Consider the following 24,275-nt stretch of genomic DNA (forward strand, 5'->3'; position numbering starts at 1 on the left):
CGAGTGGGTTCCCCCTTTTGACAGCAGCCCAGTCCTTTGCGAGCTTGCCCAGAAGTGACACCATATTGGGAGAGTCTGCCAATGGAATTTTCCCAGCACCCTCACCTCTAAGTCTGCTTCCAGTGCACTCAGAAACTCCAGCTGCAGTGTGCTTAAATTATTGGTTCGGTGGGATGTCAAGCAGGAAATATTTGTTTTCTGGATTAGAACAAGACTGATCTCTTTGAGAATGTATCTATGGAGATCCTCACCTCTGAGCTCCTTTGAAGAATTGAGCTCATCTTCAAACCCAAGTCTAGTGTTTGGTGTTTGATCACAAATCGGTCCAGATCTCATAGAATAGCTTGAGGGATTCAATGGCTGACTCTTGTATTATGACACGGGGTAAACCCTCCTGTTTAATTTAAACCATCAATACAGAAAAGATTTATCCCATGCAGTGATCTGTAAACATTCAAGAGGCCAAGAACTAATTAAAGTACAAATTAACAACTTTATTTCTTAAAGTATAACAGAGAATAATTAATTTACATCCCCTTCCTCTAACCTATCTTTTACTTTCCCCTCTACAATACTGGTCTTATAAAAGTCCCGATTCAGATTTACAAAACAAAGCTTCTAATCTCAAAACCAGACAGCTTTCAGTTCTTCTCTGCATTCCTGACTACTCTTCCTCTTCTTGGGGTTTCTAGTTCACAGGTTACTGATCGATAAGGTACCTTTAAGAGAGCTATTTTTCATACAGTATGTTTACATGCTGGTGATTTGGCAGTTCTCCTCTTAACTGTTCATTTTGCTCCAGTCTTATACCCCCAGAGCATTGGATTGTGTCATTGGCTTTTGAGATTGTCAATATACTAAATTCAAACTTGATTGAAATTTGTTTTTTGTTGGGGCATATTTTAAACTGATTGGCATAATTCAAATATGTTTTGTTGTTTCCAGGTAACCCAGCTAATCCAGCTTTTGACCAAGTTTTACATTGTTACTTAATTGAGAACATTTGGTGCTGTCACTTAGTTCCGCTAGCTTCTAACTCTCTTAAAGATACAGTACACCAACATCTTCATATCTTGTGCCTGGCATCTGGAAGTAATTTCTTTGTAAATTACACCACCAATAACTTTAAAATAAAACAAAGAGTTGCAGATAGTGGAGATCTGAACACTTTAACGTCAGCCTTGAGTAGTTTATACACTGCTGAGTTAAGAATGAAGTCATAGAGTTATAGAGGTGTTCAGTATGGAAACTGACCATTTGGTCCAACATGTCTATGCTGACCAGATATCCTAAACTAAACAAGTCCTATTTGCCAGCATTTGGCCCATAAATGTCTAAATCCTTCCTATTCATATACCCATCCAGATGCTTTTTAAATACTGTAAATGTATCAGCCTCTACCACTTCCTCTGGCAGCTCATTCGACACATGTACCACTCTCAGCGTGAAAAAGTTGACCCTTAGGTCCCTTTTAAATTTTTCCTCTCTCACCCAAAACCTATGCTCTCTTGTTCTGATTCCCCCACCCCAGGGAAAATACCTTGTCTATTTTCCTACCTATGCCCCTCATGATTTTATAAACCTCTATAAGATCACCCCCTCAGCCTTTGATGCTCCAGGGAAAACAGCCCCAGCTGCTTCAGCCTTTCCCTAAAGCTCAAAACATCCAACCCTGGCAACATCCTTGTAAATCTTTTCTGAAGACTTGCAAGTTCAACAAGGTTCTCCGTGGGAGACTGGTGAACAAGGTTAGATCTCATGGAATAAAGGGAGAACTCGCCATTTGGATACAGAACTGGTTCAAAGGTAGAAGACAGAGGGTGGTGGTGGAGGGGTTGTTTTTCAGACTGGAGGGTGTGACCAGTGCCACAAGAATCAGTGCTGGATCCACTACTTTTCATCATTTATATAAATTATTTCGTTGTGAGCATAAGAGGTATAGTTAGTAAGTTTGCAGATGACACCAAAATTGGAGGTGTAGTGAACAGCGAGGAAGGTTATCTCAGATTTCAACGGGACCTTGATCAAATGGGCCAATGGGCTGAGAACGAGCAGATGGAGTTTAATTTAGATAAATGTGAACTGGTGCATTTTGGGAAAGCAAATCTTAGCAGGACTTATTGGTAAGGTCCTAGGGAGTGTTGCTGAACAAAGAGACCTTGGAGTGCAGGCTCATAGCTCCTTGAAAGTGGAGTCACAGGTAGATAGGGTAGTGAAGAAGGCTTTTGGTATGCTTTCCTTTACTGGTCAGAGTATTGATTACAGGAGTTGGGATGTCATGTTGCTGCTGTACAGGACATTGGTTAGGCCACTGTTGGAATATTGTGTGCAATTTTGGTCTCCTTCCTATCAGAAAGATGTTGTGAAACTTGAAAGGGTTCATAAAAGATTTTCAAGGATGTTGCCAGGGTTGGAGGATTTGTACTATAGGGAGAGGCTGAAGAACCTTATAGAGGTTTTTAAAATCATGCAGGGCATGGATAGGATAAATAGACAAAGTCTTTTCCCTGGGGTGGAGGAGTCCAGAACTAGAGGGTATAGGTTTAGGGTGAGAGGAGAAAGATATAAAAGAGACCTAGAGGGGCAACGTTTTCACTCAGAGGATGGCACATGTATGGAATGAGCTGCCAGAGGAAGTGGTGGAGGCTGGTACAATTGCAACATTTAAAAGACATCTGGATGGGTATAGGAAGAGGAAGGATTTGGCGGGATATGGACCAGGTGCTGGCAGGTGGGACTAGGTTATGTTGGGGTATTTGGTCAGCATGGACGAGTTGGACTGAAGGGTCTGTTTCCATGCTGTACATCTGCATGACTTTATAAGTTTCACAACATCCTTCCAAAAGCAGGGAGATAAGAATTGCACACAGTATTCCAAAAGTGGTCTAACCAATGTCATGTACAGCCTCAACATGACTTCCCAACACCTCTACTCAATGCTTTGACCAATAAAAGAAAGCATACCAAACAGCTTCTTCACTATCTTATTTACATGCAACTCCACTTTCAAGAAACTCTGAACCTGCACTCTAAGTTCTCTTTGTTCAGCAACACTCCTCAGGACCTTACCATTAAGTGTATAGGTCATGCCCTGATTTGCCTTTCCAAAATACAGTACCTCACATTTATCTAAATTAAACTTCATCTGGCACTCCTTAGCCCATTGGCCCATCTGGTCAAGATTCTGTTGTACTGTCTTTGCTGTCCAGTGCACCTCCAATCTTGGTGTCATCTGCAAACTTGCTAACTATACTGGCTATGTTCACATCCAAATCATTTATATAAATGACAAAAACAGTAGACCCAGCACCAATCCTTGTGGCACACCACTGGTCACATCCCTCCAGCGTGCAAAGCAACCCTTCACCAACACCCTCTGTTTTCTGCCTTCGAGCCAGTTTTGTATCCAAATGGCTAGTCCTCCCTGTTTTCCATGTAATCCAACCTTGCTAACCAGACTACCATCAGGAACCTTGCCAAAGGCCTTACTGAGGTTCATATAGATCACGTCCTCTGCTCTGCCCTCATCAATCCTCTTTGTTACTTTTTCAAAAAACTCAATCAAATTAGTGAGACGTGATTTTCCACACACAAAGCCATGTTGACAATCTCTAATCAGTCCTCGTTTTTTCCAAATCCTAGTTTTCCACAGAGCTCTAGGGTACACTTGATCAGGTTGGGGATTTTCTAACTTTATGCATTGTAAGACATCTAGCACCTCCTCCTCTGTAATATGGACATTTTTCATCTATCTCTCCACAGTAAACACTGATGCAAAATACTCATTTAGTATTTCCCTTATCTCCTGTCAATCTACACACAGGCTGCCTTGCTGATCTTTGAGAGCCCTAATTCTGTCCCTAGTTACCCTTTTGTCCTTAATATATTTATAAAATCCCTTTGGATTCTCCTCAACCCTATTTGTCAAAGCTATCTCATGTCCCCTTTTGCTCTCCTGATTTTCCTCTTACGTATACTTCTACTGCCAAGAGTTAAGTATAACTCTTTTAAGGATTCGCTCGATCTCTGCTGTCTATACCTTACATATGAATTACAGAATCCCTACAGTTTGCTAATAGGGCATTAGGCCCACTAATTTCCACACTGAACCCTCTGAAGAGTAACTCACCCATACCCATTCCTCACTCCATTACTCTACATTTATCCCTGGCTAATGCACCTAACCTTCACATCCCTTAATTCACCTGGCCTGCACATGCTTGGATTGTGGGAGGAAACCAGAGCACCCAGAGGAAACCCACGCAGATACAGAGAGAATGTGCTAACTCCACACACAGTCACCCGACCATGGAGTTGAACCCAGGTCCCTGGCGCTGTGAGGCAGTAGGGCTAACTTCTGAGCCACCATGCCCTTCTTTCTTTCGATTTTTCTTGACCATTTTCTCTAGTCATCTAGCATTCCCTACACCTACCAACCTTGCTTTTCACCCTATCAGGAACATGCTGTCTCTGGGGTCTTGTTATCTCATTTTTGAAGGCTTCATATTTTCCAACTGCCCCTTTAGCTGCCAACATCTGCCCCCAATTAGGTTTTGAAATTTTTATTCTAATACCATTAAAATTAGCCTTCCTCCAATTTAGAACTTTAACTTTCAGATCTTTTCCATTGCTATAGAGTTATGGCCACTGGCCTCAAAGTGCTCCCCCAATGACACCTCAGTCACTTACCCTACCTTATTTCTTAGATAACTGAAATCTCCTTACAAATTTGTTTCTGAATTTCCTGCTGACTATTGGGGTTGGGGGGGGGGGGTGTCTATAATACAATCTCAATAAGATGATTACCCCTTTCTTATTTCTCAGTTCCACCCAAATGATAACAAACAGATGGCATTGTGGCACAGTGATTAGCAGTGCTGCCTCACAGCGCCAGGGACCTGGGTTCAATTCCAGCTTTGGGCAATTGTCTGCGTGGAGTTTGCACATTTTCCCCGTGTCTGCGTGGGTTTCCTCCGGGTGCTCCGGTTTCCTCCCACAGTCCAAAAATGTGCAGGCTAGGTGAATTGGCCATGCCAAGTTGCCCGTAGTGTTCAGTGAAGGGGTAAATGTAGGGGAATGGGTCTGGTTGGTTTGCTCTTCGGAGGGTCGGTGTGGACTTGTTGGGCCGAAGGGCCTGTTTCCACAATGTAAGTAATCTAATCTAAACATATTGAGGGATACATGTTATAGTTTACACCCAAATTTCTCAATGGCAATATCTGGGATTGTAATCCATGTAGACATCAAAAGCTATTCCTAAAAAAGAACAAATGAATCTATAGTACAATATGATGTACATCTTGTTATACAGAAGTATCACCTCATCGGGTAGAAATATTTTGCTAAAGTCTTAAGCAGTTCTGTGGCCTACACTTGCTCCAATGCCTGGAATCCAGAAGTCTCTCTTTATAAATGGCCATCACCATTTACCTCAAAATAAAACAAAGAATCCAGGCTAGTGGAGATCCAAAACAAAAACAGAATATGTTGGAAAAACAGTTGGTGTGGCAGCATCCATGTAGAAAAAAATAGTGTTCATGTTTTAAATCCAGTGACCCTTTATTAGAATCCTTATCTAATCTGTCCTTATGGCCTGCTGTCAACAAAGTGACTGATGCTTACTTTCAGCAGTTTATACCCGATGAGGTGATACTTACTATATTCTCTACCATAATAAGCTGTGCACCACGCTCGTACGTTTGCAGATAACACAAAGCTGATGTGATGTCTAATCCCTGTGCAAAGTTCCCAATTTATTATGATTTTAGACCAGGATACCCCAAATGATCAAGCTGTTGGATGAGGAGGGTCAAGCAAACTCTCTTTTTATTCATTACACCTCCACCCCAGCTCCCCTATCCCACCTTTCCATCCCAAGTTGTTTAGCAGTAAGATTAATTTGGTAAGTATTCCTCCTTGTTGTTTGCATTTCTTTCATACCAGCTCAAGTTAGATTTTTTAAAAAAGAAACATTTTTACTTAATGATTAATATATTGAGTTTATTTATTACTAAATACAATAAAGCCTAATAAAGCAGCATACACACAGACAGATTAGAAATGAGAGGTAAATCCAAAAAAAGGTAAAAGTTACAACAGTCATACGGGTTATTTTCGAAGTTTCTGAAGAGTAGATAATAGGACATTGGGTGTCATTGATAGCACTGACTTTGGGAGATGAACAGTTGATTTCAAGATGCTTGCCATTGTTGGTCAGCTGAAAGGCCTTTGTCCTGTTTCTAGCAGAGAGACTTTCTTTTTACCCACAGTGCAGGGATGACCAAGGGCTTTCTCAGTAGTGACTCTCTCAGCATGTAACTTCACCCACCAGCTCACAGAGACAGTTTTATTCTTTAGAGGGGAAGACACAAAACAAGTCTTGTCCTGACTATTCTTTTCTGCATCATGTTCACAGTCCGAGAGAGATTGCAGTTCAGTTTGCCTTGCATTTTTCCTTTTGAAGTCCTGCTTGAAGCTTCCTTCACATCTATCCAGGGTCTCTCTCAAGTCTGGGGTTATTGTCCTTGTCAGTATAAACATTTTTAAAATTTCAAATTTTAGAATTTCAAGCTGTCACTGAATCATTTGCTCAATTTTCACATTCTCAATAATTTTTCAGCTGCATATCCTATTTTTAAAAAAGCACATGGTGCAATCAAATATTCCTCTATCCATTAGTGATAATCCATTAGAGTTGTAATCCATGATCAATGGTGAGAAATAGTGCTGAGCTAAATAAAGCAAGATCAAAATGTGATATGAAAAACAAAGCTAAAAGAAAGAGTGTAAAAGTATCTACTTTCAGTAATATATAAATCGAGCAGGCAATCCCCCTTAAAGATTAAGTACTTTCCAACTACTTATTGTGTATTACAGAGAAAAAGTTCATTAATATTTATCCTACAGCTTTAATGTTTGATCAGGTGCTGGCACGTATATAAAGGTCAACATCATGAAGTAATCATCAAGAAAATCGTTTGTGGATCTGCACTTGCAACACAGTGCACAGCTTTGGTCATCATGCAGAATAACTAAGAATTGAAACATATGGATGAGGGGAAGTTATGTGAATTGCGCATGTTCAGTAATGATAGGATTGTTGTTTATTGATTCTAAAGGAGATTAAACAATCTGCTCCAGGGCAAACTTAAAATGAATGGCTGTGCTCACATGGCCAGATAAACAGAAGATCTGACTAGTCCCATTGACCATTGGAGTGGGGTTAGCCCATCTATCTACCCCTATCCAGTGTTAATTTCAATTGTTAGTTAATTGTTCTTTCTTCACAGGCCCAGTGATCCCCAATAGCATGTAGTGCAATGAAATTGCTGCCTAATTATAGTAGTTTCCATGCAAAATCCATAGAAAGCCTACAGGTGAGTAAAAATGCGATGAAAGGTAATGCTCATTTTAATCACATCAAAATCTTTTCAATTACTTTATTGCCATTTTTTAATAAGAAATATTTTCTCCTATGGCCTAAGAATTTATGAATGTGGAAATTACTTGAACGTATATTAAAACAGCACCATTCTCAATTTTTCTGAAGCTGATGATAAATCTGTTCAAATGTTAGAGCCCATTCATCTTACCAGGACATCATCTCCTGGTTGAACAACAAACATTGAGACCATAAGTATATGTGTCAATGTAATTGGTGAGAGAATTCAACTGGAAGGCCCAGAAATTGTTTTGGTTTTATAAGTGGCTCCTTATCTTTCAACAAAATTAATTACAATGTAATAATATTGCAGTCAGTGTGGTGTCTTTGATTTGAGTTAATGCTGCCTGTTTCAGAACTTTGCCTGAAATAAAACCCATTGATCTGGTGACTAAGCCCTTTGACTGACAATCCCATCTGAATATTATGTAAGCTGGCTACATTCATGGTTACTATAATTGGTTTTAAAATTGAATGGTCAAAGAGGGGTGATGGGGGAGAAGGTGATGCATGAGAATTGCATTTGTTATAGATTACTCTTCAATGAACCCAAAATGTATTATTTGAAGTGACTGATTCATTCTGTTTCAATCAGCTTTCATTGTTACTATGAGTAAAACTTAAATTTTTAAAACTTTTAAAATGTGTATACTTTCAAGGAGAATAATGAAATTCTTATATTCACCAAAAAGATGAGACAGTTAGTAACACATGTTATGTATAAAGGGTGGCACTGCTACCTTATAGCGCCAGGACCTGGGTTTGATTTCCTTCTTGGGTGACTGTCTGTGAGGAGTTTGGACATTCCACAAGTGCCTGCGTGGCTTTCCTCCAGATGCTCCAGTTTCCTCCGATAATCCAAAGACATGTGGGTTAGGTGGATGGCCATGATAAATTGCCCATGGTATCTAGGAATGTGCAGGCTAGGTGGATTAGCAATAGGTAATGTTAAGCTGTAGGGATAGGGTTGGCGGTTGGGCTTGGCTGGGATGCTCTTTGGATGGCCAATGTAGATTTGATGGGCCAAATTTCCTGTTTCCAAACTGTAAGGATTCTATGATTACTTGCTTCATCAGGCTTCTCCCTAAAATACTTAGGCTTGTTGCAAAGCTGATTGATCACTGGTCTCAATCTCCTCCTTTCAGCCACCTATTCCTCTTCCAGCCTCTGAGATCTTCATTAAGTCTGTTACCATCTCTCTTTCTGCTTTTAGACCTTGTTCTTCTTCCCCAGTAGTCTCACCTCCATTATTTACCTCACTGCATTTCCTTTCTCTACTCAACAGATAACTATTTCATTTCAGTCTCTTCTAAGTTTCTTTCTTCAATGCTTCCACAACTGTCACTGATCCCCAATGTGTTCATTCTTGATTTTGCCCTTCTCTTTATCCCACAATATATCTCTACCTCTCATTAATATCTGTTGTATCATTGCATAGTTCCCCGACCAGACAGGTAGTGCACCTTTACGACAGTTAGATGGCATCACTGCAGTGTAAAGGTACCAGCTCACCTGTAACAGTGGCAGTAGTAATTGTAGTACCTTGCTTTGGTCTATGTAGTCAGCAAGTAAATAGCACAGACCATGCATTTAGCAGTGTTAGTGTTGCTAATAATTGTCAGAATATCTGTGTTAACATGAACACACCCAGTCTTTGTGGTATATGCTAGCTACCATTTTAGGTAGACTCAGACCATATCATGCAGGCAGTCCAAAAGCACATCAGTATCCAGTCCATGCTTCTCTGCTGACATTACCCAAGACTTTACATTTTAATCAGTCCACTGGTTCAACTGTCTGTTGCATCACCTGCAGTGATGTTTCTGTGTTATGCAATCCTTAACTGCACTTTTTCCAGTTACTGCAATATTGCTTAATACCTATTTCCATACTCTCATCTTCTCCACTGATGAAACCAGGTAATTAAAATGATTCACTTTCTCCAAATCTTCACCCAGAATCTTTATATTTTCACTGTAATGCTGTCCTCACGATTCAAATTGACAAGGTAAGGTGGGGCTTTCCTTCCCTGATCTGCATGCCCTGATCTTCCAGTGCTTTTCTTTACTTCCTCCTGATACTCCAATGTGTTCACATCAACCCCAAAACACAGCTCAATATCATTCAAAATCAAATTGATTGGTTCAATTAATAATGTACTAGCATGTGAAAAGTAAATTTGAATGTCCACAGTCAGAAAGAAAAAGAACAAATCTGAAAAATGCTTAGCTTGGTAAGTATGTTATTTGATTTCATTGCTGACATGAGCGGCTAAACTACCAAACTAAGCAAATCTGAATGAAGGATGGAATTTTCCTCTTGGTTTAAACTACAAGCAGTTTCAATTAGAATATCCTTGGTTAGCCATCCTGTGGCATGGCCAGAGGTAATTATAGATTATCTTCTTCTGGTTTAACATCTTTTTACAACTCTAACCATGTTTCAATTCATAGCATGTTGTTTATCATGTTACTACAGTGTTTGGCTTTGAATGGGTTGCATGTGATATTTGTGATTGTTAATTTTATCACAGGGATAAGTAGAAACATCTTGTTATTCCAGTTGGATTTGAAATGTCTGTGCCTTGGTTAATGGATTCAACATTCTGTGCCTTTGTCCCTGGATGCAATATTTTGTGGGAACAAGACTGAAAGAGGTTGCCTTGGTCCAATAAAGCTCTTTGTCTGCTACCTGGTAGATCAGCATATGGAAAACATATTACGATTGATGGTATTTTACCATGCAAATGAGTTCCCATCCATCTGCTGCAGAGCAATACTAAAGGAATTGGAGAGACGCCCTGGAAGTTTTCTGTAAGTCCTTATGCTTTTAAAAGCAAGTTGACAGCTCCTGAAGTGATTCAGTAGCTGCAACAGGGTACTGCCCAGTGGAATGCACACTTAGGTGTGAAGGTCAGTAGCATGGGTGGTGCTGACTGCTGTCAGCTAACTATTCTCTATTGCAACATGAAATACTTTGTTTTGGAGAGTGAGGAAAACAATTCCTTAAAAAATGCATCATGAGGTCTGAACTGATAATCACTTGACAAGCTACTGTCTGCAGTCTTAGTGGCTGTGTTAGTCAATGTGAAATAAATGTGTGAACATTTTTCCTTCATTAGCTGAAAGGGGATTTTCAGCAGGACTGGGTACAGTACTTCATTGTGCCCAAATGTATTTTGGAAAAGTGAGTGAAGAAAGGAGAAATTGCTTGAAGTTACATAACTCTTTGTCACATTTAACAGAATTATTTCAGAATATAAGAAATTACTTTTGAACTGTAGCCCCTGTTGTTGTGCAGGTGGCTGAAGTAGCAATTTTAAAAACAGCAAGTGCTCATGAGCACCAATCAGAATAATGGTGGTACGATTTATTTCTTGTGTTGGCCGAAGGAGAAATATTACTTCAGCTCAATAACAGTATTCTATGCTCTTTTTTGAAAAGGGATATCTTCAAAGTCAACCCAAATCACCAGACAGTCTCAGTTTAACATTGCATCTAAAAATTGTCTAACCCGATGTGGCCGGGGGAAGCTTTCAGATGATTTATTTGTTAATGTTACCTGCCTAACTCTGCATTGCTTGCATATGAGCATGAATAAATACATACAAATTAGGAGCAAGAATAGCATTAGCTCCTTGAGCTAATAGACAGGGAAGTCTGCAGGTGGTGGAGATCAGAGTTGAGAGTGTGTTGCTGGAAAAGGACAGCAGGTCAGGCAGCATCTAAGGAACAGGAAAATCCATGTTTCAGGCCAGAGTCCTGTCGGGCCCCGGATGGAAGTGTCAATTTTCCTGACCCTCGAGCCAGTTCCATGATTCACAAAGATCCTGGCTGAACTGGTTGTAACCTCAGTCCACTTTCCCACCAGCCCTGATAACCTTTCATCTCCTTGTTTAAAAAGAGTCTATCTGCCACTGTATAAAAAAGACTCAAGGACTCTTGTCTATAAAAGGTGGTGGAAATAGGACTTTAATGACTCATGACCACCCACTAGTGTGTGACAAGAAATCTTAAAATATCAAATGAAATGGCTCAGAAATGTATGAACCTCCTCTACTTTATCGCTGGTGGTGAAGTACTGTCCAGGTTAGATTGAGAAGCTGCACTGATTTAAAAACATGAGGGAATTGCAGTAGGGGCACTCATACTAATCTGGTTAATGTGTGAAGAAGCTGCAGAAGTTCCAAACGTGCTGAAGTTATGACTACTACAAAAGGGAAAAATGCTGAATTTCAAAATTAGGTAATTCAGATATTGGAAATTTTGGGAAGAAAAGAAAATTTGGAAATTCTCAGTATGTCTGGAAGTATGCACAGGGTGAAAAATGAGATTAACATTTCAAGGTGATGGCACCAGAAGTATAACGTAGATAAATGTGAGGTAGCACTTTGGTAGCAAAACAGAAAGGCAGATTATTATTTGAATGGTGATAGATGTAAAGAGGAATGTGCAACATGATCTGGGTGTCCTTGTCCACCAGTCACTGCAAATAAACATGCAGGTGCAGCAGGCAGTGAAGAAGGCAAAAGATATGTTGACTTCAGAGAGAGGTGTCAAGTATAGGAGCAAGGCTGTCTTGTTACAATTATAAAGACACTAATGATCCTACACCTGGAGTATTGTGTGCAGTTTTGCCCCCCCCCCCATCTGACGAAGGATGCTCTGGCTATGAAGGGAGTGCAACAAAGGTTTACCAGACTAATTTCCAGGATAGCAGGACAAATGTGTGGAGAGAGACTGACCCGGTTTGAACTATATTCACTGGAGTTTTGTAAAATGATGGGGCTTCTCATAGAAATAAAATTGTCACATGACTAGACAGGTTGAAAACATAAAGGATGTTCTCAGTGACCAGTGAGTGCAGAACTAGTGAGCCACAGTCTAAGGAAATGGGATAGACTACTCAGGACTTAGATGAGAAAATTTTTTACCCAGAGTGTTGAGCTTCTGAATTTCTCTATCACAGAAAGCAGTTGAAACCAAAACATTGAGTTAAAATTCTCAAAAATGTCAACCAGGTGGCAGGGAAAAGAATATTTGTTCTTTCTTTTATATTTGCAGAACAATATAATATCCCTCCTATAAGTGCTGTATTGAGCATGTAATGTAGTCTTTTTCAGTTGTTCGAAGGGAATTTCAGTGAACTGAAACCTTCCACAAAACCAGTTTCATGACAAAGGTGGTGATTTCTGTCACTTTCTCTAGCATCTTCACGCTCATTCTGAGGAAGGAGTTAAGATTTTGTATAAAAACTGTTCAAAAAATATAAAAACAGATGGAACAGGATCTGATGTAGGTGACAAAGCTCCTCAAACTGCTCAGTATTCAATAAGAAAATGGCAAATATTCTAGCTCAGCTCCATTTTCTTGCCCTATCTCCAGATATGTTGATTTTTTTAGTGCCTAATATTGATCAATATTAGTCTTGAATCTACTCACCAGTTGAGTGCCCATAGTTCTTTCGGGTAAAGAATACCAGAAATGGAGATGCTTCTCCTCATCTTAGTGCTGATTTCAGACTTACATCATCAAGTACATTAGCTCATTAACATTTGCATTCTCGTTATTACTAAGGCAATGGTCTTCAGTTGAGACTCATCACCCTGGTGAATCAGCCTTTCAGCATCAACTCTGTCAAACCTTCAAAGCAATTATAACATTTAAAATGAGGTTCTTCAAAACTCCAGAGAATATAGACACCCATTCTACTCAATTGTTCCAAATAGAATGATCACCTCAAATCTGGGTACTATATCAAGGTGTTCCAAATGTTGGAGAATTGTGATTTGAATTTTCAAATATCTAGACAATTCCCAAGACGTTCACATGATCTCAATACCAATCTTTCAGGGTTCATCCAGCCTCCAACTGTCCAGAGACCAGAATATCAAGGCCTACACATTCTATGAACTTGTCAGGTAATTTTACTCAGGCTCTTTTTGAACATCATAATGTGCGACTCTGTTGATTTTGTCAGATTTTAGGATGCTCTCAAGGTTTGCTTGGGCTGGGAAACAGTGATTCTTCCCATGGTAGGATGCATCTTTCCACAATCTAACCATTGCCCTTAACATTCAATGGCAGTACTGTCACTGAATCCTCCACTATCAACATCCTGGGAGTTGCTGATGGCCATAATCTGACCTGGACTTGTCATATCAACACAGTGGCTGCAAGACTCAGTGGGCCAAATGGCCTGCTTCCACACATTAGGGATTCTATGATTGCATGAGACCAGGTCAGAGGCTAGGAATCCTGCAGTGAGTAGCTCACCTCCTGACTCCCCAAAGCCTGTCCCCCATCTACAATGTGCAAGTCAGGAGTATGATGGAACACCACTCCCCACCCACTTGCCTGAATTAGTGCAGCTCCAACAACACTCCAGAAGTATGATGCCATCCAGGAAAAGGCGGCCCACTTGATTGACATCATATCCACAAGCATCCACTCCCTTGACTACCAATGCTCAGGAGCAACATGTTTATCATTTACAAGGGGCACTACAGAAATTCATCTTTGACAGCTCCTTTGACCACACCTTCCAAACCCATTATTTCATCCATCTGGAATGACTGGGGTAGCAGATACATAGGAACATCACCATCTGCAAATTCCTCTCCAAGCCACTCATCATCTTGATCTGGAAGTAGATCACTGTTCCTTCAGTGTTACTGGGAAATGCCCTGGATTACCTATGAAGTTCACATGGATCTATCTACAGCGTATGGACTGCAGCAGTTCAAGAAGGCAGCACATTACCACCTTCTCAAGGGCAATGAGGTGGGTGTAAAAAGTACTGGCCAGATAATGACGCTGACATCCCTAAAGCTAATAAAGATAAAAGCCTTTACGAAAGGAGCTGATGTTTTCCCTCATGTTCACATGGTCAGCCCAGTTTCAATGAAGGAAATATGAATGCAGTAATGTAAATATGATTTGTATTTCTCCTTGACTGCAGCTAGTCAGATTTTGAATAAAGCTTGACTCCAGTTGTCATTTTTGTCTCATTTGCATCTTTACGGTAATGATTGATTAGAATCTAACGAGGCATTTTGCATCAGAGGTAGTTTTAAAACAATTAATTTTCTTATAATTCTAACTTCACACTGCAATCATTTTCATTAATACTGAAATTGGGTCAATTTAATTACTATTTTAAAAAGGATCATCCAATGAAATCTTAAAACAAAAACTCTAGGCATGTGCATTTAAGAAAAGGTAAAGATAAGCTGCTGAAACAGAATCTGTTGGCAACAAATGAATTTAATTGGTTTACCGAGTGTTACGTTGTGTGGCCTACGTGGGTTCCTGGCCAATGAAGTATACATCTTCACAGCTTATGGATCAGGTGGGAAGATACCAGATTTGTACAATCAGCAACAGTAAGATCCAGTCCAAGTTCATTATCTGTAGTTTCACTAATAAGAGCAATATCTTGAATTCCAGCTTTCAATTCTGAGCTCACGAAGGGGTGAGTTGTGCTTCTCACCACAGAGAAATCATGCAGCTCTGTCTCAGACAAGCTGCAAACATTTGTCTAATGATTTGCAGTGATTGACAGTGACTCCCTACAAACTGATACAGTTTGTGTTCTTCTGATGCTAATCCTGATTAAAATATGCTGGCAGCAGCTGTACAGCAACCCAGGTGGCAGTGACATTTTTGTCAACCTCAATAGAGAATAAATTGAGCTAAAAAGAATTACATTGGAAACACTGCACCATAATGTATGAACTTTAATAAATCAGAGGTTTCTCCACCTTTCCCCCTTTTATAAGAGAGTATTAAGCCAAAATTTAACCCATCAATTTATGCTGTAAGTCTCGCGTGCTAGAAGGTCATATGGCCTAGATCCATTTTGCTTGCATTTTCTGAATGAGTCATTTAAAATCCATTTAGGCTTTCCTGTGTTTCTTAGTAAAGCACCCTAGAGATTCAGCAGAAAATGAATTTTGACAGTCTCAACCCAGTTTCATATGGTTGCAGGCTAATAGTACAGAACTGCTGATGAATAACTATTACCTTTGCAGCTCCATTATTCTGGTTAGTTACTTTCCATGGGTGTCAGGAGCTATCACTATCCAGACAGTATTTGATTATCCTTTTACTTATTCATGTATAACCAGGTTTATATTCTACTATTTTTTTGTTGGAGGAATTAAACAGCTCTGCTGCCTTTGTTATGAGACTGGTCTACATATGGCCAAATTTCTGGTACTTTGAGTCATAATCATTCTGTGTTAGTATTTTAAAAATTGTGGGTGGCATGGTGGCACAGTGGTTAGCACTGCTGCCTCACAGCGCCAGAGACCCGGGTTCAATTCATGCCTCAGGAATGTGTGGAGTTTGCACGTTCTCCCTGTGACTGCATGGGTTTCCTCTGGGTGCTCCAGTTTCCTCCCACAGTCCAAAGATGTGTGGGTTAGGTGAATTGGCCATGCTAAATTGCCCGTAGTGTTAGGTAAGGGGTAAATGTAGGGGTATGGGTGGGTTGTGCTTTGGTGGGTTGGTGTGGACTTCTTGGGCTGAAGGGCCTGTTTCCACACTGTAAGTAATCTAATCTAATCCAAAAAAAAACTCAATCAAAACAATGTGACCTCATGTGAAATGTGTAAGCCTCTCTGTTTCCCTCTTAGTTTCTATTCCTGGATGAAAAGGTTTTCTGCCTGATGATACTAAATAATGTGTGTGAGGTGTTGCAGTACCCAGAATTGGTCATGTCTTTCTCTACATTACAACAACAACAACACTTCACCGGGATTTCATAAATAGTGAAGTGCTCTGGGAGGCCTTGAAAGATATGGAAGATGCTATGTAAAGGCAAGTTTTTTTCTCTCCTTTAATGGGTTAACGTTCTGATATGCATAGATGGTTGGTGTCATGGGTACTTGATTGCCTGGGCAATAATTTGGAGAATAGATTGTTTGGTGTGCTAGGAGACTTTGTATACTGTGAACCTATGTCTTTGAGCACTGTATCTGTAGCAATGATGGCAGCAGACTGAACTGAGCATTCATGGCAGCAAACTGAGCCTGCTGTGCTGCTGAACTCAGATTAATGACTGTTGGCGCTGCACTGGTCACTGAGATATTGGTCATTAGATGTTGCATCATGGTTGGACTCACCACAGTGGTAACTGGGTGGGCCATCAGTCCTATGCTGACCAAAAGTGGACTCCACATTCTGCACAAAGCCATGTACAACTTTGAGGTATGCTCCTTCCCAGTGAGTGACTGACAGACTTTTTGGCAAACCCTAAATTCTGCAAATGTTTTTCCATGCATATCCACTCATATTTTTCTGTACTTTGCACTGTAGAAGTCATTATTTGCATCTGTCATAGTAGAAGACATGTTTGTCTTCCATCCCTGAAAGACTACGTCCCACGTTATCCTTGTCCTTGTCTGTAATCCAGTTATATGTAGTGATTTGTCGGTTATATCTAGTGCAACCCTTCTATTATGCACAGTGAACACCAGTGTGAAATTGAGACCTCATTGTTCAATCTCCACATATATTTCAAACATATTTTGTGGAAGAGGTCAGCCATTTGTTTGTTCGCGAACTTAACTCAGCCTTTCAGCTGTAAAATGTATTAATGGAATCAGCACTGAATGCTTTGTTTACACAGCTGCCCTACATTGTTTTTGGTGGTTTGCCTACCTTTAAAGGCATTAATTGACTCTGTACTGCTTCCTTTGTTCACACAGCTATCCTGTGGGGGTGTAATTGTAAATCTTCCATCAATTTATCAACCATTAAAGATGATGATAAAATCTGAAATGCCTGTGCATGTAATATTTGCATATTTTTACAAAATTCTCAGCTTCTGAAATGGATAACAGCTTCTTTAATTACTTATTCAAGTGAAATTTGATTAATTTGACAGATTTATGATATTTTTGATGGCTTCCACGAGCTAATATAGCATTTGTAAGTTTTGTTCATAAAGGAAATATTGGCTGAGGGTTTACAGTCTGAAGGAATGAATTATGGATAATTGGGATGAAGTGAGTAGGGGCTGAAAGGGTGAAAAGGGTGGACTGTGTGGAATTGGAAACGAGGAGGTTGAAGTTGGTGAGGCTTACAGCAGAGAGGTTAAGGCTGAGATAACGAATTGGGTTGATGTTTTTCAGAATGGAAGACGGCCTTTCAGCCAGGCTATTTGGACATTGGTTCTACTCCAGTTCTCTGGTGGCAGGGTCATTCTAGACCATTCTACCTCCAATAGCTGAACTCCTGTCAATTGGCATTGATGAGATTTTGGTAAACTCCCTTTCACCATTCCTGCGTCCCTGATAAAAATTCAGTCTGAGGTTTCACAATAAGAAAGAAAGGTACTTGGTCAGTTAAACTCCTTTTGAAGTGCATGAGTGAGAGTTGAATAGTTGCCAAAGCCACTGCACAAGTATCCCTGTTCTTCAAGAGGTCTGTGGGCTCTTTCCTTAAACAGAGCAGAAGGACTAGCACTTTGTTTAATGATTCTTCTGAAAGAAAGCACTTCTAACAATGCAGCGTGGCTCCTCTACTGAAGTATATGCCATGATTTTGCTTCTGAAGACATGGAAAAGTGCATGATTCATAAGCTTCTTTACTGTGTACAGTTCTGGTTGCCCTGCTATCGAGGAGATATTATTAAATTGGACAGGGTTCAGAAAATATTTACCTGGATGTTGCCTGAATTGAGTTATAAGGAGAAGCTGGATAAGCTGGGACCTTTTTCTCTGGAGTGTTGAGGGGTGACCTTAAAGAGATTTATAAAATCATGAGGGGCATAGGTAAGGTGAATCGCAAAGGTCTTTTCCCTAGGGTGGGGCAGTTCAAAATTTGGGGGCATATTTTTAAGGTGAGAGAAAAAAGATCTAAAAGGAATCTGAGGGCCAACCTTTTCACACAGAGGGCGGTTCATATGTGGAATGAACTACTAGAGAAAGTAATAGTTGCAGGTATAGTTACAATATTTAAAAGACTTTTGGATAGGTACATGAATAGGAAATGTTGAGAGGGGTATGGGCCAAACACAGGAAAATGGGACTAGTTTAGTTTGGGAAACTTCATTGGCATGGACGAGTTGGACTGAAGGGTCTGTTTCTTTGCTGTATGTCTCTATGACTCTATGAGCTGTATTTCCAGTGGATTCTGGAATCATCCTTGTTCTACTCCTCTAAAATATTTTCAGTGTATTAGATTGCTTTTCGGGGAATGCAAAGCAGCATTCCGAATGTGACCAGCTCATTGAGGTTCACCACTTCTTTCAACTTACTTCATGTGTTTATGTGTTTCTATTGACAGACCTTGACTCTCTGAGTGACTGTCTTTATTTAAGTTACCCAAGACATGAGATTTACACAGTGGTGTTCAACCGCACGGGGGGAATGAAAAGGAATGAAATTTCAGAGGCAGAACAGTTTTAATTCCATTAAATATTTTTTCTGAATACAATTATCATCCCACAAGATACTAACACAAGTCAGGTGCAATAAAAGTGGAGGAGATAAGTAAATATGATGAATTTTTAATGAGATTAGCAGTTTTAGCAACTAAGAATGTTTTTAAAAATGAAATTTTCATTAGTTTCCCCCTGAAGATTGATTTAAAAATTCAATACTTATATAAATGGTTTGAGATTCAAATTTTTCACCCTACCTTTGGGTACAATTTTACTGGGCTCCAATGTGCAGCCAACATTTCATTACTGTAATATCTGAAAACATGATTTATGTACGGGACTTAATTAGTGGAAGTCCCTAGCAACTTTCATAATCTGCTCTAGATATTACTCATGTGCTTTTGGCAGTGCATTAACAGGTTGGAATAAATCCTATTGCATAAATGCTCTCAAATATCTGTTGTTAAGAATGCTCGGAATACAACATAAAAATGAGAAAAAAGTGAAGCAGTTCTGTTGACAAAGGCATTAATTCTTCAATATCGAAATATGATATTGTATGATCAGCAGTTCCAAACCTTATATTGTACTTTCAGGAAGACTGTTGCCAAAGAAAATTAAGTAGGGTGGTTTTTTTTTAAATTAGAGCCTGATGATCTGTGATAATATTTCTTCCTGTTGGCACACTGTCTTCTATCTATTGCACCACTTTCTATTTCTATATCGAATCTACCTATCTTAGAATCATATAGTGCAGAAGAGGGTCTTTGACCCATCACATCTACATTGACAAAAAACTACAAGTACATTAGTCCACTTGCTTGCACTTGGCCCATAGCCTGGAATAGTATGACATTTCAAGTGCTCATTTAAGTATTTTTTATAGTTGAGCTATTTCATACCTCAAATACTCTCCCAGTATATTCCTGATTTTTTTTCTTGAATCTCATCTAAGCCTCCTGTCATTTACCTTAACATTATCACCCTTTGCTATTCATCTTTCAAATTAAGGGAAGAGCTGCTTTCTATCCACTCTGTTCATGCTCCTCATAGTCTTACGCCATTCAATCCGATGCTTTCCCAGCCTTCTGTACTCCAAGGAAAACAACTCAGCCTTCCCCTGCCCCTCTTCATAGCTAAAATACTCCATCCCAATCAACATTTTGGTGAATTTCCTCTGAACCATTTCCAATGCAATCACTTGCTTCCTACAGCGTGGTGATTAGAACTCTACACTTTACTCCAGCTGTGGCCTAACCAACATCCTCTACACCCTATCTGGTCTTATAATCTAGGCTATGACTGATGAAGGAAGCATCCCATTGGTGCCACAATGACCCGAATCACTTGTCTTGCTGCTTCCAGGGATCTGAAGCCAAGATGCTTCCTTGAGATTCCTAGTGTCACAGGTGAGGTGCCAGAAGACTGGAGGTTGGCTAACGTGGTCCCACTGTTTCAGAAAGGTGGTAAGGACAAGTCAAGGACCTATAAACCATTGAGCCAGATGTTGGTGGTGGGCAAGTTGTTGGAGGGAATCCTGAGGGACAAGATGTACATGTATTTGTAAAGGCAAAGACTGATTAGGGATAGTCAACGTAGCTTTGTGCGTGGGAAGTCATGTCTCATGAACTTGATTGAGTTTTTTGAAGAAAAACAAAGAGGATTGATGAGGGTAGGGTAGTAGACATGATCTGTATGGACTTCAGTATGGCATTTGACAAGGTTCCCCATAGGAGATTGTTTACTGGAGTTAGATCTCATGGAATATAGGGAGCACTAGCCATTTGGATATAGAACTGTATCAAAGACAGATGATGTTTGGGTTGGGATATCTGGTTGTCATGCACGGGTTGGACCAAAGAGTCTGTTTCCATGCTGTACATCTCTATGACTCTATGACTCTATGTTGGAAGGTTGTTTTTCAGACGAGAGGCCTGTGACCAGTGGAGTGCCACAAGGATCAGTGCTGGGTCCAATACTTTTTGTCATTTATATAAATGTTTTGGATGTGAGCATAAGAGGTATAGTCAGTAAGTTTGCAGATGATAACAAAATTGGAGGTTTAGTGGACAGAAAAGAAGGTTACCTCAGATTACAATGGGATCTTGATCAGATGGGCCAATGGGCTGAGAAGTGGCAGATTTAGATAAATTAGATAAATGTGAGGCGCTGTGTTTTGGAAAAGCAAATTTTCACAGGATGTATACACTTAATGGTAAGATCCTGGGGAGTGTTGCTGAACAAAGAGACCTTGGAGTGCAGGTTCATAGCTTCTTAAGAGTGGAGTCCACAGGTAGATAGGATAGTGAAGAAGGCATTTGTTATACTTTCCTTTATTGGTCAGAGTATTGTGTACAGGAGTTGGGAGGTCATGATGCGGCTGAACAAGACATTGATTAGGCCACTTTTGGAATAGTGTGTGCAAATCTGGTCTTCTTTCTATCGGAAGGATGTTGTGAAACTTGAAAGGGCTCAGAAAAGATTTACAAGGATGTTGCCAGGGTTGGAGGATTTGAGCTATAGGGAGAGGTTGAGCAGGCTGGGAATGTTTTCCCTGGAACATTGGAAGCTGAGGGGTGACCTATTAGAGGTTTATAAACTCATGAGAGGCATGGATAGGATAAATAGACAAAGTGTCTTCCCTGGGGTGGGGGAATACAGAACTAGAGAGCATAGGTTTAAGGTGAGAGGGAAAAGATATAAAAGAGACCTAAGGGGCAACTTTATCTCTCAGAGAGTGGTACGTGCATTGAATGAGTTGCCAGAGGAAATGGTGGACGCTAGTATTATTGCAGCATTTAAAAGGCATCTGGATGGGCATATGAATAAGAAGGATTTGGTGGGATATGGGCTGTGTGCTGGCAGGTGGGACTAGATTGGGTTGAGATATCTAGTTGGCATGGACGAGTTGGACCGAAGGGTCTGTTTCCCTGCTGTACACCTCTATGACTCTATGACAGATGCTTGAAGCTGCAATCAAACCCCGGTCCTTTGTGCTGCGAGGTAGCAGTGCTAACTACTGAGCCATCCGTGCTGCCATAGAGGTGAAAAGGATGGGAGAGGATCCAACTGAAACTATAATCTTCAAACAGGCCTGGCTTGACTGGCTGCATTGGGAATGTTTTCCCTGACTGAGGAGTCTTGAACCTGGGGACACTGTTTTAGGAAACAGATTGAGATCATTTTGGAGTGAGATGAGGAAACATTCCTTCATCCATGGTGTAATGAGCCTATGAAATTCTCTACCTCAAAAAATTGTGGAGACTCCATCATTGAGTATATTCAAGATAGAATTAGATAAATATTCAGAATTTAAAGGGATGAAAGGATATCAGGAGAAAGCAGGAATACAATGTTGAGATAAATGATTATAGAATAGAATGCCTACTATGTGGAAACCCAACAAGTCCACACCAATCCTTTGAAAAGTAGCCCACCCAGACCCATTCCCCTAACTATTGTACCTGACCTACACATCCCTGAACACTATGAGTAATTTAGTATGGCCAGTTCACCCAATCTGTACATCTTTGGACCATGGGAGGAAACCCACACAGACACAGGGCAAATATGCAAACACCACATAGACAATTACCCATGGCAGGAGTTGAACCCAGGTCCCTAGTGCTGTAAGACAGCAGTGCCAACTCAATGCTCCACCATCTAATATCCTGGGATGTGAGGTTAGATGAATTAGCCATGATAAACGCAGGGTTATAGGGAAAAGATGGAGAGCTGGGTCTGGTTTGGATGCACATCAGGTGGTTGGTGCAAACTTATTGGGCCAAATAGCCTCTTTCCACTCAGTAGGAATTCTATGATTCTATGTTAAATCGTAAAGAACTGGGAGCTTCCATAATGAAAGATTTAGCAATGTCCTAACTGTCCCCTTTTCTATATAATGTGAACAGTTCATCAAGATTGTTAGTTTTCACTTAGAGTCATAGAGTGATAACGATACACAGAATGGAAACAGACCATTTAGTCCAAAACATCCATGTCCACCAAATATCCTAACCTAATCTAGTCCCAATGCCATCACTTGGCCTATATCACTCGAAACCTTTCCTATTTATGTACCCATCCAGATGCCTTTTAAATGTTGCATTTGTACCAGCCTCCAATACTTCTTCTGGCAGCTCATTCAATACATGCACCACCCTCTGCGTGAAAAAGCTGTCCTTAGATTCCTTTTATATCTTTCCCCTCACACCCTAAACCGATGCCCTCTAGTTCTGGACTCCCCCATCCCAGGGAAAAGACCTTGTCTATATATCCTATCTGTGCCCCTCATTATTTTATAAACCTCCAAAAAGTCACCCCACAGCGTCCAACGCTCCAGGGAAAACAGTCCCAAGCTATTCATCCTCTCCCTGTAGCTCAAATCCTCCAACCCTGGCAACATCCTTGTAAATCTTTTCTGAACCCTTTCAAGTTTCACAACATCGTTCCAATAGGAAGGAGACCAGAATTGTGTGCAATATACCAAATGTAGCCTAAAAATTGTCCTGTACAGCCTCAACATGACCTCCCAACTCCTATACTCAATGCTCTGACCAATAAAGGACAGCATACCAAACGCTTTCTTCACTATCCTATCTACCTGCGACTCTACTTTCAAGGAACTATGAGCCTGCACTCTAAGGTCTCTTTGTTCAGCAACACTCCCCAGGACCTTACTAGTAAGTGTGTAAGTCCTGCTTTGATTTCCTTTTCCAAAATGCAGCACCTCACATTTATTTAAATTAAACTCCATCAACCACTCCTCAGCTCATTGACCCATCTGATCAAGATCCCATTGTACTCTGACGTCATCTTCTTTGCTGTCCATTGCACCTCCAATTTTGTTGTCATCTGCAAACTTATTAACTATTCTTCCCATGTTCATACCCAAACCATTTACAAAAGTGACAAAAAATAGTGGACCCAGCACCGATCTTTGTGGCACACCACTGGTCACAGGCCTCCAGTCTGAAAAGCAACCCTTCATCACCACAGTCTGTCTTATACTTTTGAGCCAATTCTGTATCCAAATGGATTGTTGTCCTTGTATTCCATAAGATCTAACCTTGCTAAGCAGCCTTGCATGATGAACCTTGTCAAATGCCTTACTGAAGTCCATATAGATCATGTCTACCACGCTGCCCTCATCAATCATACAGTCATGGAGATGTACAGCATGATCACAGACCCTTTGGTCCAACTTGTCCATGCCGACCAGATATCCCAATCCAATCGAGTCCCAACTGTTAGCAACCAACCCATATCACTCCAAACCTTCCTATTCATCTACCCATCCAGATGCCTTTTAAATGTTGCAATTGTACCAGCCTCCATCACTTTCTCTGGCAGCTCATTCCATACATGCACCACCCTCTGTGTGAAAAAACTGTTAGGTCTTTTCTATGTCTTTCCCCTCTCACCCCAAAACTATGCCCTCTAG

This window comes from Hemiscyllium ocellatum, chromosome 2 (assembly GCF_020745735.1).
Source record: "Hemiscyllium ocellatum isolate sHemOce1 chromosome 2, sHemOce1.pat.X.cur, whole genome shotgun sequence".
NCBI classification, from domain to species: domain Eukaryota; kingdom Metazoa; phylum Chordata; class Chondrichthyes; order Orectolobiformes; family Hemiscylliidae; genus Hemiscyllium; species Hemiscyllium ocellatum.